General features: G+C 41.6%; 1 protein-coding gene and 1 long non-coding RNA gene across 2 annotated transcripts in view; one reads left to right on the plus strand and one right to left on the minus strand.

Annotated features, from left to right (window-relative positions):
* Nucleotides 1–10,089: 10,089 nt before the first annotated feature.
* Nucleotides 10,090–16,900, minus strand: LOC145881518 (uncharacterized). Its single transcript, XR_014393059.1, has 2 exons — nt 14,372–16,900; nt 10,090–12,565 (listed from the first exon to the last, which is right to left on the minus strand). It is a non-coding gene; the product is annotated as an uncharacterized LOC145881518 (long non-coding RNA).
* Nucleotides 16,901–17,978: 1,078 nt separating this feature from the next.
* Nucleotides 17,979–26,346, plus strand: part of LOC106609934 (catenin alpha-2) — a 767,831-nt gene continuing 759,463 nt past the window's right edge. Inside the window, exon 1 of the mRNA XM_045722643.2 lies at nt 17,979–18,292. The gene's annotated coding sequence lies outside the window, so the exon portion shown is untranslated. The remainder of the gene's footprint in view (nt 18,293–26,346) is intronic.

Consider the following 26,346-nt stretch of genomic DNA (forward strand, 5'->3'; position numbering starts at 1 on the left):
TGGAATTGCACCGCGGTGCATTTTCTGAGAGAACAAAAGCAACCAAGTCAAGCCAATGGACACTGACCAGAGGTAACACATTTACCACAGATTTGTCCTCTTTTCTTATATGCTTGGCCTTTTTAGGGAATCCATTTGCCATGGCTATTTTATCATGAGCGGGGACATGCGGAAACAGCTTTCTAAAGGGAGGTCGTGGCAGACTGCACCACTGTATGTGGATGCATCCAAAATGGCACTCTATTCCTATAGAGTGCACTACTTTTCACCAAAAGTAGCACTGTGTAGGGAATAGGGTGCCATTTGGGACGAGACCTGGGACTTCACAGTTTATGGCCCACACTGCATGCCACACAGCCATATTTCAAACAGACCCTGATCTAAATGATTCATTTCCTGCTTCATGTATTAAATCATGAACTATCTTTAATTCATGATTCAGGTACTGTACTGTACATAGCGAGACCCCGAGTTAGAATTCGAGGAAGTGAGATGGGGTTATATTTAACACCAGGGATCTGTTCTATTATCAGGGCGCATGGACAGATGATGGATGGACCACCTACGTAAATATCCCAAATGGCACCCTGTTCCCTATATAGTAAATAGAGTGGATGCAAAATATTTTGGGGGGGTGAAACAAACAAGAAATAAGACAAAAAATCTGAAAGCAAGAGTGTGCATAACTATTCACCCCCCCAAAGTCAATACTTTGTAGAGCCACCTTTTTGCAGCAATTACAGCTGAAAGTCTCTTGGGGTATGTCTCTATAAGCTTGGCACATCTAGCCACTGGGATTTTTGCCCATTCTTCAAGGCAAAACTGCTCCAGCTCCTTCAAGTTGGATGGGTTTCGCTGGTGTACAGCAATCTTTAAGTCATACCACAGATTCTCAATTAGATTGAGGTCTGGGCTTTGACTAGGCCATTCTAGACATTTAAATGTTTCCCCTTAAACCACTCGAGTGTTGCTTTAGCAGTATGCTTAGGGTCATTGTCCTGCTGGAAGGTGAACCTCCGTCCCAATCTCAAATCTCTGGAAGACTGAAACAGGTTTCCCTCAAGAATTTCACTGTATTTTGCGCCATCCATCATTCCTTCCATTCTGACCAGTTTCCCAGTCCCTGCCAATGAAAAGCATCCCCAAGGCATGATGCTGCCACCACCATGCTTCACTGTGGGGATGATATTCTCGGGATGATGAGAGGTGTTGGGTTTGCGCCAGACCAAAAAGCTACATTTTAGTCTCATCTGTCCAGAGTACCTTCTTACATTTGTTTGTGGAGTCTCCCACATGCCTTTTGGCGAACAACAAACGTGTTTGCTTTTTTTTTAAGCAATGGCTTTTTTCTGGCCACACTTCCGTAAAGCCCAGCTCTGTGAAGTGTACAGCTTAAAATGGTGCTATGGACAGATACTCCAATCTCTGCTGTGGAGCTTCGCAGCTCCTTCAGGGTTATCTTTGGTCTCTTTGTTGCCTCTCTGATTAATGCCTTCCTTGCCTGGTCCGTGAGTTTTGGTGGGCGGCCCTCTCTTAGCAGGTTTGTTGTGGTGCCATATTCTTTCCATTTTTTTTAATGGATTCAATGGTGCTCCGTGGGATGTTCAAAGTTTCGGATATTATTTTAATATCCAACCCCGATCTGTATTTCTCCACAACTTTGTCCCTGACCTGTTTGGAGAGCTCCTTTGTCTTCATGATGCCACTTGCTTGGTGGTGCGCCTTGCTTAGTGGTGTTGCAGACTCTGGGGCCTTTCAGAACAGGTGTATATATACTGAGATCATGTGACGATCATGTGACACTTAGATTGCACACAGGTGGACTTTGTTTAACTAATTATGTGACTTTTGAAGGTAATTGGTTGCACCAGATATTATTTAGGGGCTTCATAGCAAAGGGGGTGAATACATATGCATGCACAACTTTTTTGAAACAAGTTATTTTTTTCATTTCACTTCACCAATTTGGACTATTTTGTCTATGTCCATTACATGAAATCCAAATAAAAATCGATTTAAATTACAGGTTGTAATGCAACAAAATAGGAAAAACGCCAACGAAGTGAATACTTTTGCAAGGCACTGTAGGGTGCCATTTTGGATGCTGCCTCAGCCTGCTCATGTAACAGACGTGGTTTGGAGAGCCATGCACACGTGATGAGTTAACTTGCCTGACACTTGTGTTAGCCTTAGTTCAGCAGGTTAGCACATCATACCAGCATTTTATTTCTAATAAAAATATAATTATTTTCTCTTTTCTCATCCGACATATCTCTAGGTGGCACCACAGACCTTTAGGGATCATGTCTTATTACATCACACAGAAGAAAGGAAGAATCTTCCTACAAAACCTAATTTAGAGAGCAAATCATTTCCGATCATATCCCAGACTGTCTTAGCACCAACAGGTAGGGGGAGGAACAATATGGGTGTTCGGGGTTGTGAATGAGATGAGATGGTGATTACTACATTACTAGTACCATTACTTCAGCTCCATCGGATGAGATGATAGGCTAGTAGAATTCTGCAATAATGAGGACATGGTAAAGTGATGATGTCATGATAACAGCAGGGGTTAATGCAGTATGTGTGTTCCACTGGCTGGCAAGGCAAGGGCAATGAATAGGGGATTCTTAGGGGCAAAAACATTAATAAAATAACAAAACATTCAGGTTGACATTAGTTGGGGAAATTAATATGCTGTCAATGAACCCAGTTTGAACCCCGAGCTAATGGCGTTCTGTACTTTCCGTAGCCTATATCCCTCTGTGCCTACCAATGGTCATATCTGATGCAGCAGGACATTCTATCTGTTCTTTTGAATTCATTTGTGGATTAACAGATTAAATCCATAATTGCAGCCAGTGTCTAGTGATGAATGCATACCACAATCGCTTGGGGTCATTGTCCATTTGGAAGACCCATTTGCGACCAAGCTTTAACATCCTGACTGATGTCTTGAGATGTTGCTTCAATACATCCACGTAATTTTCCTTCTCATGATGCCATCTATTTGTGAAGTGCACCAGTCCCTCCTGCAGCAAAGCACACCCACAACATGATGCTGCCACCCCCGTGCTTCACGGTTGGGATGGTGTTCTTCGGCTTGCAAGCCTCCCCCTTTTTCCTCCAAACATAACAATGGTCATCATGGCCAAACAGTTCTATATTTGTTTCATCAGACCAGAGGACATTTCTCCAAAAAGTACGATGTTTGTCCCCATGTGCAGTTGCAAACCGTAGTCTGGCTTTTTTATGGCGGTTTTGGAGCAGTGGCTTCTTCCTTGCTGAGCGGCCTTTCAGGTTATGTTGATACAGGACTCGTTTTACTGTGGATATAGATACTTTTGTACCTGTTTCCTCCAGCATCTTCACAAGGTCCTTTGCTGTTGTTCTGGGATTGATTTGCACTTTTCGCACCAAAGTATGTTCATCTCTAGGAGACAGAACGCGTCTCCTTCCTGAGCGGTATGATGGCTGCGTGGTCCCATGGTGTTTATACTTGCGTACTATTGTTTGTACAGGTGAACATGGTACCTTCAGGCATTTGGAAATTGCTCCCAAGGATGAACCAGACTTGTGGAAGTCTACAATTTTTTTCTGAGGTGTTGGCTGATTTCTGTTGATTTTCCCATGATGTCAAGCAAAGAGGCACTGAGTTTGATGGTAGGCCTTGAAATACATCCACAGGTACACCTCCAATTGACTAAAATGATGTCAATTTGCCTATCAGAAGCTTCTAAAGCCATGACATCATTTTCTGGAATTTGCCAAGCTGTTTAAGGCACAGTCAACGTAGTGTTTGTAAACTTCTGACCCACTGGAATTGTGATGCAGTGAATTATTATTGAAATAATCTGCCAGTAAAGAATTGTTGGAAAAATTACTTGTATTATGCACAAAGTAGATGTCCTAACCTACTTGCCAAAACTATAGTTTGTTAACAAGACATTTGTGGAGTGGTTGAAAAACGAGTTTTAATGACTCCAACCTAAGTGTATGTAAACTTCCGAATTCAAATGTATATACTGTATGGAGAGGAATGTTTTTGCATGTTTTCTTATGTAAGTGTCATTGACTTTTATTTTGGGATTTGAGATGGATGGATTTCACAGTCAAGGATGTTGCCTCCTATTATCTGTGAGTGGTGACTGATGCTTTGCGGCTCTGACATTGTTAATGGCTCATTTTACAGTTGATCACATTGTGCCTTGCTCTTTCTAAGGGAGAGAACTATGAGCTACAACAGAATAGCAGAGACAGGGGCCTTCCCTGTTTCACACCATGCGGCTCTAAGTGAACATGGCATTGATTGGGAAAGTCTCGTATCCGAGCTGAAGCATCGGACAAAGCAATCTATCCACCTGTAAACGGAAACCAAGATGAAAAGTGTAGAAGCAATGAAAAAGCTTAACGTGTAGCCTACACAAGGAGCGGTTTCTATACCGACACAAATTAAATGGGTTTTTATAATAAATCATTCCCCTGATTGGACTTTAATAGACCAGTTGATAATGACACACGTTCGTATTTGAAATCACTCAAATAAACAGCAACAAACTTTTGGGCTGCCTTAATTCTGTTGGCATTTTCTTTCTAACACCAACATCCATCTTATCCGGAACGGTTGATTCTGCCTCCCTCTCTCCTCTCTTCCTCCTCCATTAACTTTGTTTATCCTCCAGCGAAGCATTTTACAGCTGGATATTGTTCCTCTGCAGAGCCGCGTACACCACAGCAAGAGGAGCCAGAATTGAATTAGCCCTGCTAATTCCATCCCCGCTTCGCTTCCCCTTTTCTCTGGATGAAATAGACCAGAGCTAATGAGAAACTTGAATCTTCCCCTAGCATTAGCTCAGTTCCCATATGCCTATCCGTCAGTGTTAGGCCTACACCTCCAAACCCATTGCTCCAAACCCAATCACCCATCCAGTGGGCTTACCTCTACAATTGAACAGAGAGAGGAGGATTTTGAACAGCGAGGGGAGACAAGGGTCATATTCACGAGACACGAAATGGAATCGGGCTGAAGCGGTTGCCTGACGACTCATACTGAATTGAATTCCGCTGCTCTATCTATTAGAGGTTGACCGATTATGATTTTTCAATGCCGATACCGATACCGATTATTGGAGGACCAAAAAAAAAGCCAATAGAGTGTTGGTATATTTGTAATAATGACAATTACAACAATACTGAATGAACAAAGAACACTTTAATTTTAACTTAATATAATACATAAATAAAATATTCCCAGTTCTTCAATTTTCCCAGTTAAGGTTTAGGTTGTAGTTATTATAGGAATTATGACGCGTCGACTATTTCTCTCTATACCATTTGTATTTCATATACCTTTGACTATTGGATGTTCTAATTGGCACTTTAGTATTGCCAGCCTAATCTCAAGAGTTGATAGGCTTGAAGTCATAAACAGCGCTGTGAGTCAAGCCTTGATAAGAGCTGCTGGCAAACGCAGTAAAGTTTGAATGAATGCTTACGAGCCTGCTGCTGCCTACCACCGCTTAGTCAGACTGCTCTATCAAATATCAAATCATAGACTTAATGATAATATAATAAACACAGAAATACGAGCCTTTGGTCATTAATATTGTCAAATCCGGAAACTATAATTTCAAAAACAAAACGTTTATTCTTTCAGTGAAATACGGAACCGTTCCGTATTTTATCGAACGGGTGGCAACCCTAAGTATAAATATTGCTGTCACATTGCACAACCTTCAATGTTATGTCATAATTATATAAAATTATGGCAAATTAGATGGCAATGAGCCATGCGGCCCAAATTGTTGCATATACCCTGACTCTGCGTGCAATGAACGCAAGAGAAGTGACACAATTTCCCTAGTTAATATTGCCTGCTAACATTAATTTCTTTTAACTAAATATGCAGGTTTAAAAAATATACTTCTGTGTATTGATTTTAAGAAAGGCATTGATGTTTATGGTTAGTTACATTTGTGCACACGGATGTGCTTTTTTTGCTAATCCTCTTTTGTTTGGCGAAGTAGGCTGTGATTCGATGATAAATTAACAGGCACCGCATTGATTATATGCAACGCAGGACAAGCTAGTTAACCTAGTAATATCATCAACCATGTGTAGTTAACTAGTGATTATGTGAAGATTGATTGTTTTTTATAAGATAAGTTTAATGCTAGCTAGCAATTTATCTTGGGTCCTTGTTGCACTTGCGTAACAGGTGGTCAGCCTGCCACACAGTTTCCTTGTGGAATGCAATGTAATCGGCCACAATCGGCGTCCAAAAATGCAGATTACCGATTGTTATGAAAACTTGAAATCGGCCCTAATTAATCGGCCATGACGATTAATCGGTCGACCTCTACTATCTATCGCTACATACATTCAGTCGGAGACTGCCATCGTAGATATCCTTTATGCTGACATCAAAATGCGGGGCGTAGTACAAAACATGTCATCAGCAGCGTTTAGATTGTCTCTAACCGATCAGAGTTTTAAAGCCAATGACTATTTCAGAAATGCCACTTTACCCACGTGTGTTCAGGCTCTGGCCCAACCCATCTGTTTCTGGGACCAATCAAAACAGTTTGAATGTGTTCACATTCGAGATGTCTTCGAGGAGGAGATCAAATCCAGACTCATTGTGGAGAAGAAACATTAGTGGGTGTGGCTTTAGGCAGGAGCGATGTGGATGGGTAGCCAGGCAACCGAAACAGGGAGGTACTATATGAAGTTGTGCAATAAGAAACTTTCAATTTAGTTGTGTGATGCTAAATGTTTTGCTATGTTGTGCCCTCATGAATAGGACCTATTTCAATTGTTTTGTAACAGAGTCCTCCCATTCTTTTTTAACATTGCTGGATACATCACCAGATGTGACTGGGTGCTTATGTAACATAGAGGGGTACATTAACAGTTCAACAGCCCTGCAGTGATGTAATGCTGCTTCTCAGAACCGGAGTGCTCCCCAGTCTCAAGGGATCTTGGGTCAGTTTTGCATTTCCCCCACAATGGTAAAGGATTGGGGGAGGGGAAGCTGATCCTAGATCTGAACCTAGAGGAATTGTCAACCAGGAGCAGAAATTGGCTTCTTGGCTTCAAGGTTCAAGCCAAGTTTCAGCTGCTCCTCCACTCCGGTTTTGTTATTTACTGCTAATTTACCACTGGTGTTTACTGTTATTTTTTCTGAGCGGCCTAGATGTGCGAGTCAAGATGTTGTGACACTGTTATTTCCCCTGCTTCGCTCGTAAAACTGGTGTTAGGTAAAAGGGATGACCTTATTAGACCTAAATTAGGAATGTAACAGAAATGAGTCCAAGGACTACATTCCAAATGGAACCCTATTCCCTACTTAGTGAACTACTTTTGACCATGGGCCTATGGGATGCAGTCCAGGGAATATCTAAAACAAGGGAGGTCCCTGAACTCAGTAAACTGCCTAGCCCTTACTGATGATGGCAGACACACACATGCACGCACGTGCGCACACACACTAGTGATGATGACAGTGCCTGCCTAAACCTCGGGGTGGGGGATCAGGACTCCAGCTAGACACTGGGGTGGGAGTTGGAACATGTGGCCCCAGCAGATGGGAGTTTTGAGTCTCGCTTGCTGTGGACAAGCCTGGTTACACACACGTTGGTTTTACTATCCAAGTGGGGACCAAAAATGTATTCCCATTCAAAATCCTATTTTCCATAAACCCTAACCCTTAACTTAATCCTAACCCTAACTCCTAATCCTAACCCCTAAAACTCATTCTAAACATAACCCTAACCCTAAACCTTACCTCTTAGCCTAAAATAAATAAAAAATATTTTGGGGAGCAGTGAGCGGTTCTTCTCTAATAAGGATGGTGGTAGAGCTATATGAGTTTGGTTGATTTAAATGTGGTCTTGTTAGTCTTACCACTATTTGACACATTATTTATTTTAAACACTGTATACAAAATACATATTTTAGTAGCTCATCATCAAGTACTGCCTCTTGCTAGGATCTGTGTGTAGTTAAAATGATGCACAAATACAGCAGATGGTTATATCTATCCACAGTTAGAAACAGCTCTATTCCCAGTGCAGAGCAGCTTTGCTCCAGATGAAGCAGGGGCAGCAGATGGCTTACGCTGGGTGGGGGGTGGATCCCCAGTTACCACACTCTGGGTCCCTCATAATCCCACAAAGCCCTGGCTTCTCCCCCCTGACAAATGAAAAATCGCCCCCACCACCAACAGCTTGTCCCAGCCCCGACCACTGCCTGCCATTCACCGAGAGCCATCACGTAGCTGAGCTGGGAGACAATGGGTTGCTATTGACTGTTCCTCCTCTCTCCCTCGCCTCCTGATTTCTAAAGAGAGGGATGGAGAGGCGGGGAATACGACACTCAAAGAGGGATGGGTACTGTGAAGACTGTGTATTTCTCATCTGAAAATCTGAACGAGATAATAGGTAATGCTAGTGCTTTCACAGGACAGTTGTCTATAAACTAGACTAGAACATGACAACATGGAGCGGCAGGTAGCCTAGTGGTTAGAGCGTTGGGCCTGTAACCGAAAGGTTGTTAGATCGACTCCCCAAGCTGACAAGGTAAAAATCAGTCGTTCTGCCCCCGAACAAGGCAGTTAACCCACTGTTCCTAGGCCATCATTGTAAACGAGAATTTGTTCTTAACTGACTTGCCTAGTTAAATAAAGGTTAATAAATAAAAACATGAATGACCAAACCCAATTATCTTGAATTCCATTCTTATGGAGAAAAAAATTGTTTACTTAGCAACTAGCTACTAAAGTTAAGCACAGTTGGATGGATAATTTTAAATTAATCATTTTGAGACAGAAAATAATAAACCAAAATAAACATTTATCTCCATTGTTTTCCCTTGTCGACCGAAGGTTGTGGAAGTTTAACATTAGTTAATTTGTCTCTGCTACTTCTCTTGCCCCTTATATCCCTTTCACTAATTCATCAATGACTTAACACTGACCTAATATGTTGGCTTAAACTCGCAGTGTTATCAAATTTCCGTGCGAGGCATATCTTCTCAGAGGCTTTTTGTAATTACCTGCTTATTCCAGGGCCCCTGTAATTGTCTTCAAATTCAACAGACTGCACTTGAACATAACTTGGTGCTTTTCCACCCCTCCGAGCCCAGCTGGGAGCTGACAATGCGTGATGAACGAGTGAAGATTCTGAGAGAGAGAGAACAACTGTGACCAAATCTCTTACAGCAGTACACGATCGAAGCCTCATCAAATACTTCAGAAGACCATGGACGTACCAAGTGATTGCAATCAGCAGCCGAACAGAGCTTTTTTTATATCATTTTTTTGATGAATATCATAATAAATTGATAATAGTTAATGATCCACCAGGGTTTGGTTTTTAAAGGATGTGTAAGACTTCAGTTGCTCTTGTTTGATATGATAATGGAAATGCTCTATCATTATTGATAATAACAAGGAAATGGGTTCCCCATGGCGGACCAATCATGTTGTTAAAAACACACCCACAAACACAAACACACACACCCACACTACTCCATGTGATTTATGAATATTTAGAACAGCGCATCACACATTCCGGAGTCTCAAGCTCATTATGGGAAGTGCAAATTGCCGGGCAGATCACCAGGGGAAGAAGACGATTCAGCAAAAAGCAGAGGGGAGATTCTGCCCCACTTTTTCTATTGTATGACAGGCAATTCATTAGGTGAGAAAATAAACTGCAGTTTCACATGTAAAAAACTTTTATATGTGAAAATCGGATATGCGGTTTTACATGTGAAAAACATTCACGTGACAAACTTTGTCATGTGGAATTTGATTTTCACATCTGAAAAACGTTCACATGTAAAAATCACATTAGCTGTTTCACATGTAAAAATCAAAAAAATTGCAGATTCACATGTGGGGTTGAAATAATGTTATTCTCCTCACATGTGAAAACATGGTGTTAACATGTTGCAGTAACAATGTTTCCACCAGTGGAATTAAGGTGACCACATTTAAAAAGTCCAAATGCGGGAGAAGGTAATGACCTTTTGGGGAATTTACGGAACAGTGGACAGAATAAAACATTTGAAATGACTACATAGTTCTGCTGTATCAAATCAAATTTTATTGGTTACATACACATATTTAGCAGATGTTATTGTGGGTGTAGCGAAATGCTTGTATGAAGGTCACTGCCTGTTAAAGGGGCAATCCTTAGTTGATACATACATTTTGGGGCATATAAATTAATAATATGAACCCATTGACTCTTGAAGAATATAATGTATACATGCCTCATGAGCTTAGTTCAACTGTTGTACCCCATCAGAACCCAAAATATAGGCTTCTTTTACTCCAATGTTTGTAAACAAAATAAATGTAAACAACCACTACCTAAAAACATGGTTAAAACTATAATTTTGATATCATGGGATGGTCAGTTCTTGCATCCATAGCATAGTCTATGGATTTGAGAGTGGTTGCATTTCTCCAGCCCCATCCCTCAGCTTTGTACTGAAACCATGGTGGGGAGTAATTGTGTAATTGAGTAATAGTGATATTATATGGTACAATCCTCTAGCAGACCTGGGTAATTCCAGTCCTCGGGGGCCTGATTGGTGACACACTTTTCCCCCATCCCTAGCAAACATAGCTGATTTAAACTAATTGCATTCTAACCCGAGGACTGGCAGGCCTGCGAGTGAGTTACTTTTGTGCCATTAATATCAAGCACAACTTGTTATGTCGAGAACAAAAATGTTATATTGCAAAAAAAAAATGATATTGAAAGCAAACATAAACCCAAAAGTATTGACAGCAAAACCAAATATTACAAGGAAATAATTTGGAAATGTAAATGGAGGGGGATTTTTTTTTCATATAATTTTTTTGGAACTTGATTAAGTAAAATGCCTCCGGTCAAAGATAAAAGTTAAAAATAAAGTAGAAATAAACACACACAAAAAAACTACGTTTGAATGACACTGTTACATCCAATGCCTGAGGCTAATGCCTGCGCAGCTGCTTGTACGCACGTTCCCATACATACACACACTCACACATGTGCACACACACGGACACACACACATAAACACATGTAAATACATTGCCTTTGGAAAGTATTCAGACCCCTTGACTTTTTCCACATTTTGTTACATAACAGCCTGATTCTAAAATGTATTAAATACATTTCAAAAACTCATCAATCTACGAACAATACTCCATAATGACAAAGCGAAAACAGGTTTAGACATTTTGCAAATGTATTTAAAATTAAAAACAGAAATACTAGCAGTCTGTATTTAGTATTCAGACCCTTTGCTATGAGACTCGAAATTGAGCTCAGGTGCATCCTGTTTCCATTGATCATCATTGAGATGTTTCTACAACTTGATTGGAGTCCACCTGTGGTAAATTCAATTGATTGGACATGATTTGAAAAGGCACACACCTGTCTATATAAGGTCCCACAGTTGACAATGCATGTCAGAGCAAAAACCTAGCCATGTTGTCGAAGGAATTGTCCGTATAGCTCCGAGACAGGATTGTGTCGAGGGTAACAAAACATTTCTGCAGCATTGAAGGTCCCCAAGAACACAGTGGCCTCCAATCTTAAATGGGAGATGTTTGGAACCACCAAGACTCTTCCTAGAGCTGGCCGTCGGGCAAAACTGAGCAATCGGGTGAGAAGGGACTTAGTCAGGGAGGTGACCAAGAACCCGATGGTCACTCTGACAGAGCTCCAGAGTTCCTCTGTGGAGATGGGAGAATCTTCCAGAAGGACAACCATCTCTGCAGCACTCCACCAATCAGGCCTTTATGGAAGAGTGGCCAGTCGGAAGCCACTCTTCAGTAAAAGGCACATGACAGTCTGCTTGGAGTTTGCCAAAAGGCACATAAAGACTCTCAGACCATGAGAAACAAGATTCTCTGCTCTGATGAAACCAAGATTGAACTCTTTGGCCTGAACGCCAATCATCACGTCTGGAGGAAAACTAGAACCATCCCTACAGGGAAGTATGGTGGTGGCAGTATCATGCTGGGGGGGATGTTTTTCAGCGACAGGGACTGGGAGACTAGTCAGAGAGATCCTTGATGAAAACCTGCTCCAGAGCACTCAGGACCTCAGACTGGGGTGAAGATTCACCTTTCAATAGGACAACGACCATAAGCACACAGCCAAGACAACGCAGGAGTGGCTTCGGGACAAATCTCTGAATGTCTTTGAGTGGCAGAGCCAGAGCCCGAGCTTGAACCCGATCGAACATCTCTGAAGAGACCTCAAAATTGCTGTGCAGCAATGCTCCCCATCCAAACTGACAGAGCTTTAGAGGATCTGCAGAGAAGAATGGGAGAAACTCCCCAAATACAGGTGTGCCAAGCTTGTAGAGTCATACCCAAGAAGACTCAAGGCTGTAATTGCTGCCAAAAGGTTATTTGGGATTTTGGGGGGTACTTGGATGGTTGGTGGCCTGGCAGTTGGGGATGCTGGTTCAGGTCCTAGATTTGACTTGTTGGGAGATCTGTCAACGTGCCCTTGGTTGCTGGTTGCTCCAGTGGGTCACACTGGATGGGAGTCTGCAAGATGAATGTAATGTAAATGTTGAGCGGCTTCACTGCAGGTAGATTGTATGTTTTAACATAAAACAAATGTTATATTCCAACATTTACTGACACCGGCCATATTCAATGGGTGTTGAGCAAATGTATATAAAAAAATCAAGAGTGCTCTCCTGTGAAGTAGGGACGCGCAACATACGCCTAGTTTCCTGAAACGAGCCACATATGGAAGACTGCATAGTTGGGTTTTATTATAGTGTTATAATAAAGGGGATGAATGTAGCCTAGATCATATTCACGTGTATCCATGTGTATGTCAATGATTGGCACATCAAGTCAATGTGCAGTGTTCTAAATGGCACCCTATGGGCTAGAGGTCGACCGATTATGATTTTTCAACGCCGATACTGATTATTGGCGGACCAAAAAAAGTCGATACCGATTAATCGGCCATTTTTATTTATTTATTTATTTGTAATAATGACAATTACAACAATACTGAATGAACACTTATTTTAACTTAATATAATACATCAATAAAATCAATTTAGCCTAAAATAAATAATGAAACATGTTCAATTTGGTTTAAATAATGCAAAAACAAAGTGTTGGAGAAAAAAGTAAAAGTGCAATATGTGCCATGTAAAAACGTTAACGTTTAAGTTCCTTGCTCAGAACATGAGAACATATGAAAGCTGGTGGTTCCTTTTAACGTGAGTCTTCAATATTCTCAGGTAAGAAGTTTTAGGTTGTAGTTATTATAGGAATTATAGGACTATTTCTCTCTATACCATTTGTATTTCATATACCTTTGACTATTGGATGTTCTTATAGGCACTTTAGTATTGCCAGTGTAACAGTATAGCTTCCGTGCCTCTCCTCGCCCCTACCTGGGCTCGAACCAGAAACACATCGACAACCGCCACCCTCGAAGCATCGTTACCCATCGCTCCACAAAAGCCGCGGCCCTTGCAGAGCAAGGGGAACAACTACTCCAAGTCTCAGAGCGAGTGACATCACCGATTGAAACGCTATTAGCGCGCACCCCGCTAACTAGCTAGCCATTTCACATCGGTTACACCAGCCTAATCTCGGGAGTTGATAGGCTTGAAGTCATAAACAGCTCAATGCTTGAAGCACAGTGAAGAGCTGCTGGCAAACGCACAAAAGTGCTGTTTGAATGAATGCTTACAAGCCTGCTGCTGCCTACCATCGCTCAGTCAGAATGCTCTATCAAATATCAAATCATAGACTTAATTATAACATAATAACACACAGAAATACGAGCCTTTGGTCATTAATATGGTCCAATCCGGAAACTGTCATTTCGAAAACAAAACGTTTATTCTTTCAGTGAAATACGGAACCGTTCCGTATTTTATCTAACGGGTGGCATCCCTAAGTCTAAATATTGTTGTTACATTGTACAACCTTCAATGTTATGTCATAATTATGTACAATTCTGGCAAATTAATTACGGTCTTTGTTAGGAATAAATGGACTTCACACAGTTCGCAACGACCCAGGCACATACTGCTGCATATACCCTGACTGCTTGCACGGAACGCAAGAGAAGTGTATTGATTTTAAAGAAAGGCATTGATGTTTATGGTTAGGTTTGGTGCAACGACAGTGCTAAATCATCACCCGTTTGGAGAAGTAGGCTGTGATTCGATGAGAAATTAACAGACACCGAATCGATTATATGCAACGCAGGACACGCTAGATAAACTAGTAATATCATCAACCATGTGTAGTTAACTAGTGATTATGTTAAGATTGATTGTTTTTATAAGATAAGTTTAATGCTAGCTAGCAACTTACCTTGGCTTCTTGCTGCCCTCGCGTAACAGGTAGTCAGCCTGCCACGCAGGCTCCTCGTGGAGTGCAATGTAAGGCAGGTGGTTAGAGCGTTGGACTAGTAACTGGAAGGTTGCAAAAACGAATCCCCGAGCTGACAAGGTGAAAATATGTCGTTCTGGCCCTGAACAAGGCAGGTAACCCACCGTTTCTAGGCCGTCATTGAAAATAAGAGTTTGTTCTTAACTGACTTGCCTAGTTAAATAAAGGTGAAAAAAAAAGATATATATAGAAAAAAATAAAACGGCCAAATCGGTGTCCAAAAATACCGATTTCCGATTGTTATGAAAACTTGAAATCGGCCCTAATTAATCGGCCATTCCGATTAATCGGTCGACCTCTACTATGGGCCCTGGTCTCTGTGTTCCAAATGGCACCCTATTTCTTATGGGTCCTGGTCAAAAGAAGTACAGTATAGAAAATAGGGTGCCATTTGGGACATATCCTATTGTTTTTGTGGAACCAATTTGAGCCAATGATAGCAGGCACAATAGTGTGATTTGCACTCATCCAAATTGTATGGAACATGTGATATGCAGTCATTGTAATGTAATTACATTGTAAAGATGCCTTTATGTGGCACTAGCAATCTCATGGTTCTTGATTGAAATGGCTGTTGCATTTTCATTTCCCATTCGAGATATAATTTCAAACTCCGATTGGCACAGCATGTCAAATGCCAGCTTTAGAAGACAATGCCAATTTCAAGCTGTGGCTGTAGGAGCGATTTGGAAGGGTGGCAATCTTATTAAATTGTTCAGGTTTAGCCATTTTAAAGTACTCCTGTGACTAAAGCCAGTGTGAATGTCAACACATCAAATTCAGACTAGTACCATATTACCATGTTAGTTATTAAAAAAATGTTTTTCAATTAAACCTTTATTTAACTAGGCAAGTCAATTAAGAACAAATTCTTATTTACAATGACGCCTACCAAAAGGCCTCCTGCGGGGAGGGGGGTTGGGATTAAAAATACAACAATATAGGACAAAACACACATCACGACAAGAGAGACACCACAATACTACATAAAGACAGACATAAGACAACAACACAGCATGGTAGCAACACAACATGACAACACAGTAGAAACACAACATGGCAGCAGCACAACATGGTAGCAGCACAAAACATGGTACAAACATTGAGCACAGACAACAGCACAAAGGGCAAAAAGGTAGAGACAACAATACATCACTGGAAGCAGCCACAACTGTCAGTAAGGGTGTCTATGATTGAGTCTTTGAATGAAGAGATGGAGATACAACCTTTTTGACAGCCAATAGGCCTATGCAGATTTTCATGTGTTGTTAAGCAACTTGCCAGATGTGTGTGATATGATAATATAAGGCTATTATAAGGTGAGTCACCTAAATTAGCTAAATTGACATTAATATAGGCTATGCATATATTTTCTACATGCTCAAAAATAGACCTTTAGACAACCAGCTAATTTAAATCTGATGCTGACACGTCGTTGTGCCCTATATAGGTTCCACATACACCTACTTGTATCTACCTGTGAATTTTATTTTAGCAAGTCAGGTGATGCCCAAAGTATGTTAATGCATTAACTCTGCATGTTTTTCATAAATGTATGTCATGATGACAAATGTATGGGGTCAGATTCAGGCGTTCAACCTTTTGGCAGATACACTCCCCTCCGTATCTATTTGGACAGTGACGCTGCATATTTTAATTTGGCTCTATACTTTAGCCTTTTAGGTTTGCGATAGAATGTCTCATTTGAGGTGACAGTACAGAATGTCACCATTTATTTAAGGGGATTGTCATACATATCTGTTTTACCGTTTAGAAATGAAAGCACTTTATGTATCTAGTTCACCGATTTGAAGAAGTCAGAAGTATTTGGACAAATTCAGTTATAGTTTATTCAAGTAGTCAGTTGTAGGCATTTGCAGCTTGTTTTGGTTGTGTTTTGGATTATTTTGGGCCCAATAGGAACCGAATGGTGAATAATGTCTTGTGTCATTTTGGAGTCTTGTGTCCACCCAGGCCCACTCATGCCTATGCCCCTGATGTGGATGCTACCATGATTATGGATAATGATGAATGAATTGTGAATAATGATGAGTGAGAAGGTTACAGAGGCACAAAGGTCATACCCCCTAAAAAAGACTAACCTTCCCTGTAATGGTGAGAAGTTACCATGTTTTGTTCTAGCCTCTGAATGGCATCTCACTCATCATTATTCATGATTCATTAAAGATTTTTCTTAATCATGACATTATCAGGATTCATTTCGAAGTGTTCAGAAACATCTACTCACTTAGAAAGAAAATGACTCCAGTCATCACTCACCATTCAGTTACAGTACTATTGGACAACCAAACAAACTGCAAATGCATCCAATGAGCTTGATGTAGTCATTGCTTACAAGGAATATGGGACCAAATACTAAACTTTTGACTACTGTTATACACTATAAGTGAATTTGTCCAAATACTTTTGACTTCTTCACATGGGGGGGGGGACTAGATACATAAAGTGCTTTCCTTTCTAAACAGTAAAACAGATATGGATGCAAATACCTTAAAACAAAAGGTGACATTCTATACTATCGCCTCATATGAAACATTTCATAGAGCCAAATAAAAAATGTGAGCATCACTGTCCAAAGACATATGGAGGGATGGGTAATTCCACGGTGAAGAACACTGCAGATGCAAAATTTGGTAACATAATGATGGTTTGTGCCGTTACCAAACTTTGCATCTGCACCGTTCTTAAAGTAAATGTGTTTCTGAAACATTTTTATGGAAATTGTTAAAATTAGTCCTTGTGCATATGGTATGGTTTGTTTAACTTTGTTTTTGTTTGACATACATTTTACAGTGAAAAATCTGAGTCTCACTGATACAGACGTTAGTTCAACGTCTAATTTTGATTTACATTTGGTTGAGTTGTCAACTAATGTGAATTAAACGTGAAATCAACAACAAATACATTCACCTTGTCATTGGAGTTAAAATTCGGGTGAAAAAATACGAAATTCCATAACGATTCGTTTTTTCAAATCCAATCAGTTTTCCACGTCGATTCAACGTCATTACATTGCATTTTTTGGTTGAAATTGCCTGGAAACAACGTTGATTCAGTCAGTTTTGCCCAGTGGGATGCATCAACAACGGCACATAGTAGGCCTATCAAGTTTAAATATTATCGTTGTTACTGTTACACGGAGACTACGCGCGCTAACTGGTTAGGTATAGACAACAAGGCCTGTGCGTTTGTTCTCGCGTCCAGTCTTTCTCCTTGTTTATAGCTTGCCCTAGCCGTTTCCATAACACGCATACCGGTCGTACACAGATTACTTTACGCTTTCCTAAATACAATTTTAAAAACCACAGGCATAATCGTTATCAGTCCATGTAGACTTTTCGCATCATCCACTTGACCCATTCCCAGCGTTTCAGTCACAATTTGGCAACGACACGCAATAAAAAAAACGCGCTGTCAATCTACTAGCAGGATGCAGTCTCGACCGAGGTACTGCGCATGCGCACGAGAGCGAGTCCGCTGATTTGACAGCCCTTTTGAATGTGCCACACAACTCACTATATTGCAACGCACTCACTATTCCACGGAGCTTCGCGCAATCAGCACCTGTCTTCTCTGTGGCTGTAGCTTCAGCGGTGGGAGTGGTCATTATTTGGCAGGGAGCGGCGGTAGAATTTCCTAGATACCGACAGCCGCGCGTGCCGTGCACCCGTTCAGATTCAGCACTATTCTGAAGGAAAGCGCACGGATTTAGGCGATTCAGCCGAAGGAACGAGACCGAGAAGGCAGTATCTTTTAGGAATACACAGTAAAACAACACATTATACATCTTTAGTTGAAATACAAGAGCTGTCATCAAACCAGGTAAGCTTTGAAGACAGCCACTAGCCGGTTTTTGCTAGCAATATCGTAACGCTGTCTCGCTGCTGGGTCAGACGCTACATGGTAGCAAGGCGAGGTTCACACATCCTAGTCAATTTCTCTATTTGAATTAACATTGTAATTATAATGCATCCCTTTTAAACAACGTTTAATACCTCTATGATATGTATGGTTATTTTTCCCGGCATTGCTGGATAATTAGTGATAGTTAACCGTTCTCTAAGTGGGCACGGTACCCTCCAACAAGCAGTGGTGAAGCCTGCATGCACGCTGTCAGCACGAGCCTCTGTCGGGCGAGTCGCGAGAGCTGGCTAGTGTAGCATATTAGCTTGATAGCAGCTAAGCTACCACACAGACGTTGGCTGTGTTTTATTCTAGGGAATAATGTGTCTTCCGCCGGAATACAACATGGGTTCGTGTAGCCTCGAGTGGCTTTGTGTTGATTGGTAGCTGAAATGATGGAATTACTCGTTATTTTAGTTATTCCTTTTCCAATCTGAATCTTTCAGGCTGGAGCCCCATGTCGGTGCGCATCCTATATTTTCATCCCTACCATCCGGATAATGCATCCGTTATTCTTTGTCTCAGTTAGGCTAAACTGTTAGGCTACTCGTTGTCTGAATATGTCACATAGGGGCAGGCACAGATATCTTAATATATGATGTGTGGCTTAATTTAATCCTCTATTTTTAATACCACAACAGTAGTGCTGTTGAACATTTCTCGCGGAATCATTTTGAATTAGTTACTTGACTGTTTTCATGTGGGCTACCAGGCAGGTTTAAAATTAGGCGTAGTACACGGTTGTCGTTTTTTTTTTAAACAAACACTTTTTTCACATTTGTTTGTATTTATTGTTGAATTATTGACAGTCGGTTAGAGAATGAAGTTCGTGACTCAGGTAAGCAGCCAATTGCAAGTCTTGTTTTTGCCTTTGCGCCTAACATAAAACGGTGTTGAAAGCTGTTCAATTAAAGCGTTCATAGCATGTGAGCGCCAAAGCTCATACAATACAAATGCAGTGCTGTAGTACTTTTCTTTATCTACAGTTAGATGGTAAACACGTTTGTAATTGTTCTAAAAACACCTCAATACTAAAATAGGTCCTTGGCTTTGTTGGTGCACATCCTCATTCCTCCGGGCAAGAAGAGGTGCCTGTCCAATAATAAGCCAGTAGTGGTGAATGGCTGACTGCTCAAAAGCAAAGTGATAGTGTGTGTAGACCTATGTGTCTGTGCATGTTTATTGAATATAGTCCCATACACTAATGGCTGGGTTATGATTTGGTGTGTGGTTTGTGGATAACACACACACAAATTCTGTTCCTGTAACCGGAGCTGGGCCTGGCATCTCAGAGAGCTCCAGGGGTCACGGAGTGGCCGCATTTAGAACTTGAACTTTTGATTGGTGCCCAGGCATGCAGGGAGGACACTCACAGAGAGTATATATGGCTCACTCTGTGTTTTCTTCACAATTGTTTTCTTCAGTGACAGTGCTTTGTTTCGTTTGTGTGTGTGTTCTACTGTGTAAGCAATAGGGTACCATTTCAGACACAGTCATAGTGTTTGGGTCGAGTTATAGGGCTGCAGTCCTACTAGTTCCTTGTTGTGTAGTCCTGGAACTCTGGAGAGCTGTTATAGGCTATAGGCCCTAGATATACAATCAATAACAGTTTAATAGAAGTGCATTTTGTGGCTGTGGGGTGGGGGCCATATTGGCAGGACACCTTGGAGCCTGTTAGTGGTCGTTAGCTACAACTGGAAGGCTTCACTGTAGCCATAGAAGCCCTGTAGCCTGGGACAGAAATGCAGGTTGAACTAAGGTTTGTGAATTAGGCACCAAACGGAAGCAAACAGACTGATACAGAGAGGGACTACAAGGATTTGTCTGAATAGAAACACACGTTTTCCCTTTCCGCTGCTAAACATGTTCCTTTGTGTGCCCTAATGAACACAACCCAGGTAGAGGTTTCTCCACTGCCTGCTTTCAGTCTGTCAGTCTAAGGTTTCAAGGTTTTGAGGCTCTGCATTGGGGAGTGGCCTATCTATGCTAAGGTAAGAAAAACACACACCATAGGATGACTTAGGGTTGTTCATCTTATGTGAAAATACCTAAAGGCTATAGGATGGATCAAGAGTTTGACTTGTGCCACAGCGATGGTAATTCTTGACCACAATGCGTAATGTTGCTGTGTATATACTTTGATCCCTTGGTTATTTTCATGGAGGATTGGTCAAATATTTCCATTGATAGCGACAACAATGTTTTGTCCTCACATTTGTCTTTGATGGAGACATTAGGATGTATGAGACATTTGTATGTATGAGACTCGGTATTTGTCGTAATATTCTGTATGAGTATTACATGTGATTCAGGCCCTCTGAAAACAGTTGGACATTTTGGATGATGAAGCATTTAAAAGTCACAATAATCTGACATGTTGTTTGTTTAGCTGTCCAAAGTAGTGACTACATGGGTGACCCCATAGAGATGCCCCGCAAACCCGGGTTCAAATAGTATTCGTAGGAGTTCAAATACTTTAGCTGGGCTTGATTGAGCTTGACTGGTGCACTGGAACCAACGCAATAGTGCCCAAAGTCCCAAACCCCGCCCGTTTGGCACTCAAGGCAGGCTCAATCAAATGCTCAAAGTATTTACACGAAAACAAATGCTAGTTGAACCCAGGTGGTCTGATGATCCAGTGATATGGTGGGAAGTTTAGTTTCAGCAGCCAGCAGTCAGTGCACTGCTCCTAGAGAGTGAGCGCATTGCACTTAGCTGCATTCTCACCAGCTTTCAATCAGCCAAAGACCACACCCAACAGTATACCGGTGTCTCCATAGACTCAGCTTATTATCTATCAATCAATGAAATGTATTTATAAAGCCCTTTTTACATCAGCCGATGTCACAAAGTGCTAGACGTGCAGCTGCCATGTTAGTTTTCCCTCTAGTAGCCTCCTAGGCAGACGCCATGTTTGAAAAAAAGCACTCAATCATATTCTTCACAGGGTAGTTAAAAAACTAGCATACTACTGTTTAGTACAGTTAAGTACTGCGTACTTGAATTAAGAACATTGTAACTATGTAATTAGGGAATGAGCCCTTTATTGTGTTTTACCGTAATTAGCAATATTAATTCGTTTTGAGTGTCCAGTTGATAAATTGGCCATTGGGAAATCTTTTAAATCACCAAAGCATGGAAAGAGCTAAGCAATGTTGTTAAAAGGTAAAATTATCTGTGATAAAGTTGTTATCGGCTCAATTAAAAAAGGCACAGGTCGGGGACGTTAGGGAGTTAGCTAATGGACTACAAGATCGAGGTGTTATTTTAGCAAGCGAACTCTGAGTGCGAAGACACCTTTGTTCATCATTGTCCAGCAGACAAGGCTTATTTCTCAGGGCAGACTTGCTGCAGGGCATTTTAAAGGCTCTTTTAAGACCTTTTCATATAACATTTCTTATTAATTCCCCTTGCAGACTTCCAAGGAAGATGATGTTGCCCCTATCCCCCAAGTAGAGATATTGATCTTGACAAGATTGAACTGTTAATGGGTTCTTTGCCGTTCGTGGAGGTCCTATAAATTGTGAGTGGGCCTCGACTGACACAGGTTAACTTGGTTCGTTCACTCACTGACAGTGCAGTTGGTGGGTGATGATAGCTGGTTCTCAACCACAACTTAGTTATCGACTTTGATGTTCAGGGTACTTGATCCGTTTCAAGTGCACACTTTTCACCTTGGCACCTTCTCCCCTCCCTCAAGTGACTACTGGATTTTCTCTATCGCTTTCGATCTACAGAATCTATTCTGAGATGATGGTTGAATCCCAAATGGCACCCTATTCCCTTTATAGTGCACAACTTTTTTTTACCAGGGCCCGGTAGCAGAAGGGTACTACTAGTAGTGCACTGTATAGCGCATAAGGTATTATTTGAGATGCAGACAATTACTTGAATACCCAGTCAGACTAGCAGGGTGCTCGGCTGCTCTTAGTATGTTCTAGGTTATCAAATGGCAATATTTTTGTCAAAATCCACTGGCTGTGTTCTGATATCCAGTATGAACCTAGCATTGGGCGTGCATTTTAGTGGCACTAGTATGGAGCTTAGTGACTTGTCTGACTCCTAATGTTGTCTAGCATGGCATGGCCTCTCGGTAGGAGCATGGAGCAATAGATGTGACAGGGTCTTAGGCTTATAGCGTATCAGCTCGCCTGCATTATGGAAATGGACTATCAATCATCAGCTTTGCCTCATCTCCCAGCCTTTTGAGGTCTGATTTGACAGCATCTTCTTTAGGCTTCACATGGCCCGGTATCAAGGAGCCCCTCTTCCCTTTGGCATGGTGGTATTGTGGTCATTTTGATGTTCTCCAAAGGCAAGGAGATGAAAGAGCAGTGATCAGAAGGGACGGCGTTGACTTTCTCCTGCTTGCGTGATGTCTTTTAACTATTGTAGTAGGCCTAGTAGTCTACCATGCATCAAAAATAGGCTACTTGTCACCATCGACAGCAGCTTTTTTTCAACAGCCAGGCTCTCCGGACTCTCCGTCCTGAAGGAGCACCATCTGTATTTCCTCGTGTTTTTATTTGTGTTGGAAACAGGAAACTCTTTCCTCTTTGAAGGGGATCCTCTTTGGAGTACGACAGTGGCCTAGAGGTTAGAGAGGCAGACCAGCAGCCGGAAGGTCAAGCCCCGGGCCGGGCAACACAAATATGATAATGGAACTGAACTGGCAGATGGAAGGCTGCTGGTCTCTGATCCCAATTACCATCTCCTGCAGTTGTGCCCTTGAGAAAGGCACTTAACCCCCCACAATTGCTGCTGCTGACCCTGCGCCTCTCAACGTGTTTGTGTGTTCTGCCTTTCCCAACACCGCCAGATACACATTTCCATTTTAACCAAAAGTTATATTCTATTCTATTCTTCTAGCTACACAAAGGATAGACTGCACATCTGAATTTAGCTGCTACAGTATAGCCTAGCCTATAGACGTACTCCGTCCATATGTATCAAGCATGTCACAGTAGGAGTGCTGATCTTGGATCAGGTCCCCCTTGTCCATGTAACCTTATCCATTTCTGTTGTAGAGAGAGGAAGATTGAGGGAGTGACAAATAGAGAGCGAGAGAGAGAGAGAGAGAGAGGTTATCATGCAAAGTTATTTTTTTCTCCCATTACTTCACCTGCCATGGCGATGCCTACATCTAAATAGTGCACTGTTTAGGGAATAGGGGGCTATGTTTGACCAGTGCACTATATAGGGAATAGGGTGCCATGTGGTATATATCCCACGGTAGAGTGGCCCAGTATTGACCTGTGTGATGTGTGGGAGAAGTTGAAGCACAGAATGGAATAGAACACGATTGTGTTGTATCTCTATGATCTGAAGGTCCACCAGGGGCTAATTAGTTTAAACTAATACAGTACTGACTCTTTCTTAATACAAGCCCTCTCTTCCATGTATCCGTGGAATACCAGATTAACTGACACATCCACTCACTCACTCACTCACTCACTCACTCACTCACTCACTCACTCACTCACTCACTCACTCACTCACTCACTCACTCACTCACTCACTCACTCACTCACTCACTCACTCACTCACTCACTCACTCACTCACTCACTCACTCACTCACTCACTCACTCACTCACTCACTCACTCACTCTCTCACTCACTCACTCACTCACTCACTCACTCACTCACTCACTCACTCTCTCACTCTCTTTCTCTCTCCAGTGCCTGTCTGTCATTCACCTACTATAGGAATACAAATAGATAATCTGACCTTTTAAAGCAGACTTTTGTGACTAAACCTTGCTGGCTAGATCTAGGCCTAGAAAGTAAACAAGGTCTTTCTATGATTTACAGAAGGCTAAATAGACCTGGGTCATGGTCACTTTCTCTTTCTGATGTCTCACAAACAGCATTCACAGAACAATCATTCAGTATAAGTCTGACTCTCAAATTGTACGGCAGCTACTTTTCACCAGGGCCCACAGAGCTATATAGGAAATGGGATGCCGTTTGGGGACACACTTTCTCACTATGCTAATCCCTGTGAGGCTCAGTCACTTCGCTGAGCATCTCCACCCTCTCTCTCTCTCTCTCTCTCTCTCTCTCTCCATCCCCCCCTATCTCTCGCTCTCAAATCAATTCAAAGGGCTATATTGGAATCTCTCTGTCTCTGTCTCTCTCTGCTGTTCCCTTTATCTGCCCTGTACCTGGGAACGCCTTGTTGTTCTTTTGATTCCGTCTGAGGCAAATCTCCCGGTAGGGCTCAGAGGCAGGCAGTGTTGTCTACCCGCCCCACACCCCCTCCCATTGTCCATCCTGCCTGCTGCAGCGGCACGGTCTCTAGACACACACATACGCAATGACTGCCACACACCCACACACAATTGCAGACTCACACACACACACAGTGGCAGGCACACACACTATAGATCAGGGTCCAGTGTGGCCCCCCAGTACCGGCTCAGCTCTCAGCTCGTCCCCCGCAGTGTGCAGGCCCTAGTGTCTTTGAGCATTAACTTCTCCATTGTTTACGACAGGATATTTTTCTCTCTCCCTTTTTTAACCCTGACTATGCTATCTTTTTTTATGTTGATATATTCAGCACCCCCAAGGAAATATTGCGTCAGAAGCCCTTATTCACTACTGACTGCACAGACACACAAAGGCCAGCATATGCTCCCATTAGAGCTGTACCGTGTCTGTCAATCACTCACTATTGTCCTTTTTCCCCTGTATAGGTGACTGCTGGATCATGTGTCTTGCAGTTTGACATAGTATCAGCATTAAGGGTTAGCCTAATGAAGAGAAAGTGTATAGGAGAGTAAGTCGCTCTGGATAAGAGCGTCTGCTAAATGATGTAAATGAGAGAGTGTGTGTGTGTGTGTATGTATATATATATAGAGAGAAGCACAACTATGACAACATAACCAACAAAAACGGGTCACAACTTCTGTAGCTCTGTCGCACGCTGGGTACGTACATAGTCAATGGGAGGCTTCGAGGGGACTCCTATGGTAGGTACACCTATAGCTCATCTCTTGGCAGTAGTACTGTAGACTACTTTATCACTGACCTCAACCCAGAGTCTCTCAGAGTGTTCACAGTCAGCCCACTGACACCCATATCAGATCACAGCAAGATCACAGTCTACTTGAACAGAGTAATACTCAATCATGAGGCATCAAAGCCAAAGGAACTGAGTAATATTAAGAAATGCTATAGATGGAAGGAATGTAGTGTGGAAACCTACCAAAAAACAATTAGGCAACAACAAATTCAATCCCTTTTAGACAACTTCCTGGACAAAACGTTCCACTGTAATAGTGAAGGTGTAAACTTGACAGTAGAAAATCTAAACAGTATATTTGACCTCACAGCTTCCCTATCAAATCTACACATTTCAAAAAGAAAACCGAAGAAAATGAACAACAATGACAAATGGTTTGATGAAGAATGCAAAAACTTAAGATGGATATTGAGAAACCTGTCCAACAAAAAACATAGAGACCCAGAAAACCTGAGTCTATGCCTTCACTATGGTGAATCACTAAAACAATACAGAAATAAACAACGGAAAAAGAAGAAAGAGCACATCAGAAATCAGCTCAATGTAATTTAATAATCCCTAGACTCTAACCACTTCTAGGAAAATTGGAAAACACTAAACAAACAACAACACAAATAATTTTCTATCCAAAATGGAGATGTATGGGTAAACCACTTCTCCAATCTTTTTGGCTCTATAACAAAGAACAAACAGCAAAAACATATACATGATCAAATACAAATCTTAGAATCAACTATTAAAGACTACCAGAACCCATTGGATTATCCAATTACCTTGAATGAACTACAGGACAAAATAAAAACCCTCCAACCCAAAAAGGCCCGTGGTATTGATGGTATCCTCAATGAAATGATAAAATATACAGACAACAAATTCCAATTGGCTCTACTTAAACTCTTTAACATCATCCTTATCTCTGGCATCTTCCCCAATATTTGGAACCAAGGA

This window comes from Salmo salar, chromosome 08 (assembly GCF_965601325.2).
Source record: "Salmo salar chromosome 08, fSalSal1, whole genome shotgun sequence".
NCBI classification, from domain to species: Eukaryota; Metazoa; Chordata; class Actinopteri; order Salmoniformes; family Salmonidae; genus Salmo; species Salmo salar.